This window comes from Triticum aestivum, chromosome 2D (assembly GCF_018294505.1).
Source record: "Triticum aestivum cultivar Chinese Spring chromosome 2D, IWGSC CS RefSeq v2.1, whole genome shotgun sequence".
NCBI classification, from domain to species: Eukaryota; Viridiplantae; Streptophyta; class Magnoliopsida; order Poales; family Poaceae; genus Triticum; species Triticum aestivum.
The window spans coordinates 554,444,050-554,448,378 of record NC_057799.1 but is presented as its reverse complement, the minus strand read 5'-3'; positions in this window follow the sequence as shown (position 1 = coordinate 554,448,378).

Genomic DNA, 4,329 nt, shown 5'->3' with positions numbered 1-4,329 from the left:
TTCCTGTGGTGCCTACACCGACTGGGGAGGAAGTTAATGATGATGATCATGAATCTTCGGATCAAGTTACTACTGAACTTCGTAGGTCCACAAGGACACGTTCCGCACCAGAGTGGTACGGCAACCCTGTCCTGGAAATCATGTTGTTAACAACGGTGAACCTTCGAACTATGAAGAAGCGATGGCGGGCCCGGATTCCGACAAATGGCTAGAAGCCATGAAATCCGAGATAGGATCCATGTATGAAAACGAAGTATGGACTTTGACTGACTTGCCCGATGATCGGCGAGCCATAGAAAATAAATGGATCTTTAAGAAGAAGACAGACGCGGATGGTAATGTGACCATCTATAAGGCTCGACTTGTCGCTAAGGGTTATCGACAAGTTCAAGGGGTTGACTACGATGAGACTTTCTCACCCGTAGCGAAGCTGATGTCCGTCCGAATCATATTAGCAATTGCCGCATACTATGATTATGAGATATGGCAGATGGACGTCAAAACGGCATTCCTTAACGGCTTCCTTAAGGAAGAATTGTATATGATGCAGCCGGAAGGTTTTGTCGATCCTAAGAATGCTAACAAAGTATGCAAGCTCCAGTGCTCAATCTATGGGCTGGTGCAAGCATCTCGGAGTTGGAACATTTGTTTTGATGAGATGATCAAAGCGTTGGGGTTTACACAGACTTATGGAGAAGCCTGTGTTTACAAGAAAGTGAGTGGGAGCTCTGTAGCATTTCTCTTATTGTATGTGGATGACATACTATTGATGGGAAATGATATAGAATTCTTGGAAAGTATAAAGGCCTATTTGAATAAGTGTTTTTCAATGAAGGACCTTGGAGAAGCTGCTTATATATTAGGCATCAAGATCTACAGAGATAGATCAAGACGCCTCATTGGTCTTTCACAGAGTACTTACCTTGACAAGATATTGAAGAAGTTCAATATGGATCAGTCCAAGAAGGGGTTCTTGCCTGTATTGCAAGGTGTGCAATTGAGCACGGCTCAATGCCCGACCACGGCAGAAGATAGAGAAAAGATGAGTGTCATCCCCTATGCCTCGTTCCGAGGATGAGTACTGTCTATGATACCGCATGACAATTTGAACTTCTACTTTTCCGCATGTGCCTTACGGATCTTTTTTGCAGGAAATCTGCTCGAAAAAGAATTCCGGTTTGAAAAGAACGACAGGATATCACAAATATGCTGCCCGCTGCTTTGCTCTTGTTAGTACCTGTTGTCCTGTATCACTGTACTTGCATACATACCTGGTTCATTATGTGACAGCAGTATGCATGATAGCTTTCTTATCAATTGTTCGCTCCAAATTATCTGATCTGTGTGAATGGTTACATTAGTGTAGAATATATCCAATGCCAATGAAATTTTTTAGCTCACCAGCTTGCTCAGCTGCTTGCACTACAGCTCCCCAACAGGGCTAACCTTTCTTGAACTCTATTGAAGTGCTGTCAGTTTTGTATATTATTTTGTCGGCGTGTTTAGTTGCACCGGTGGCAATCTTTGATGCCCCGTGTATGTAATCTACTGTCTGCTTGTGCTTTATTATCATCGTGGCGACCTTTGATGCCCAGTGGATGTAATATGCCGTAATTTCTTTATTGAATAGTCTAGGTTTTTTCTTATTCATGATGCTGCAGTTATTTTACTGTATATATATCCTGTCTTCGTAGTAAACCGGCCAAACCATAAAATTACGGTACATAATCGGGCCGTCATGCAATCACGATGGATGATCTGCATCATGGGCCCCATCATCTTGGTCTGTTAGAAGGCCTAAATGTAAACTGGCCCACTGTAGATTCGGGCCTTTAATAGACCGAGTAAACCGCCGACCCTCTTTTCGCAAGAAAACTCAATGGGCTTTTAGGAGGCTAAGAAGTAGGTTGGGCCTGAAACGTGCCGAACAGCTCACGGGCCGGCAAAAGCCCGAACTGGACCCCGACCCATGATTGTGCCAATCAAATCACGGGCTTTTAACAGGCCAAAATTGTCTCGGTCCTTGTTTGGCCCAATCAAATTATCGGCTGCGAGCAGGCCGGATGCAAATCGGGCCGTAGCTAGGCCCAACTATATGACGGGCTTTTAACAGGCCGAAATTAATATAGGGCTGAAATGTTAAACAGGCCCTTAATAGGCCGAAACTAATATCAGGCCGAATTACTAAATGGGCCTTTAGCAAGTGGGCCCAAAGGCATAGCGTCCAGTTGACGGGCCGAATCTGATATGGGCCATAATTTAGCCCAAAGCCTCTTAAAGGGCCCGACCTGATCTGGGCCGTAATTTGGCCCAGAACGTGGTAGGCTTTTAACAGGCCGGATCTCATATGGGCCATTATTAGGCCCGGAACGTGGCAGGCCATTAATGGACCGGATCAAATATGGGTCGGCATTTGGCCCAAAACATGGCAACCAGTTAATGGGCCGGCCTACTAGGGTCCTCAAAATCTTATGGGCCTACAGCTGGGCCGGCCCATTAATGTCGGCGAAATCTCATGGGCCTTTAGCTGGGCCGACCCATTATGGTCCACAAATATCTTGTGGGCCTTCACCTGTGCCGGCCCATTATGGCCCGCAAAAATCTTGTGGGCCTTTACCTGGGCCGGCCCATTATGGCCCGCAAAATCTTGTGGGCCTTTACCTGGGCCGGCCCATTATGGCCCGCAAAATCTCATGGGCCTTTAGCTGGGCCGGCTCATTATGGTCCGCAAAATCTTGCGGGCCTTTAGTTGGGCCGGCCCATTTAAACTTTATGGGCCACTTTTGGGCCGGTCCACGTGTCAACACATCATAGGCACATCTCGCCCATTGGATGAGTGACACATGTGCCAACGCGGAGCTGGCACGTGTGTTGGAAATATGCCCTAGAGGCAATAATAAATGGTTATTATTATATTTCTTTGTTCATGGTAATTGTCTATTGTTCATGCTATAATTGTGTTATCCGGAAATCGTAATACTTGTGTGAATACATAGACCGCAACGTGTCCCTAGTAAGCCTCTAGTTGACTAGCTCGTTGATCAACAGATCGTCATGGTTTCCTGACTATGGACATTGGATGTCATTGATAACGGGATCACATCATTAGGAGAATGATGTGATGGACAAGACCCAATCCTAAGCATAGCTCAAAGATCGTGTAGTTCGTTTGCTAGAGCTTTTTCCAATGTCAAGTATCTTTTCCTTAGACCATGAGATCGTGCAACTCCCGGATACCGTAGGAGTACTTTGGGTGTGCCAAACGTCACAACGTAACTGGGTGACTATAAAGGTACGCTACGGGTATCTCCGAAAGTGTCTGTTGAGTTGGCACGGATCGAGACTGGGATTTGTCACTCCGTATGACGGAGAGGTATCTCTGGGCCCACTCAGTAATGCATCATCATAAGGAGCTCAATGTGACTAAGGAGTTAGCCACGGGATCATGCATTGCGGTACGAGTAAAGAGACTTGCCGGTAACGAGATTGAACAAGGTATTGGGATACCGACGATCGAATCTCGGGCAAGTAACATACGGATTGACAAAGGGAATTGTATACGGGATTGATTGAATCCTCGACATCATGGTTCATCCGATGAGATCATCGTGGAACATGTGGGAGCCGACATGGGTATCCAGATCCCGCTGTTGGTTATTGACCGGAGAGGCGTCTCGGTCATGTCTGCATGTCTCCCAAACCCGTAGGGTCTACACACTTAAGGTTCGGTGACGCTAGGGTTGTAGAGATATGAGTATGCGGAAACCCGAAAGTTGTTCGGAGTCCCGGATGAGATCCCGGACGTCACGAGGAGTTCCGAAATGGTCCGGAGGTGAAGAATTATATATAGGAAGTCAAGTTTCGGCCACCGGGAAAGTTTCGGGGGTCACCGGTATTGTACCGGGACCACCGGAAGGGTCCCGGGGGTCCACCGGGTGGGGCCACGTATCCCGGAGGGCCCCATGGGCTGAACTGGGAACGGAACTAGCCCTTAGTGGGCTGGGGCGCCCCCCATGGGCCTCCCCCCTGCGCCTAGGGTTGGAAACCCTAGGGTGGGGGGGCGCCCCACTTGCCTTGGGGGGCAAGTCTCCCCCCTGCCCGCCGCCCCCCCCCCCATGCAGATGGGTTCCTGGCCGGCGCCCCCCCTCCCAGGGGGCCTATATAAACGGGGGGAGGGAGGGCAGCAACACTACAGCCTTGGGGCCTCCCTCCTCCCCTGCAACACCTCTCCCTCTCACAGAAGCTCGGCGAAGCCCTGCCGAGATCCCGCTACATCCACCACCACGCCGTCGTGCTGCTGGATCTCCATCAACCTCTCCTTCCCCCTTG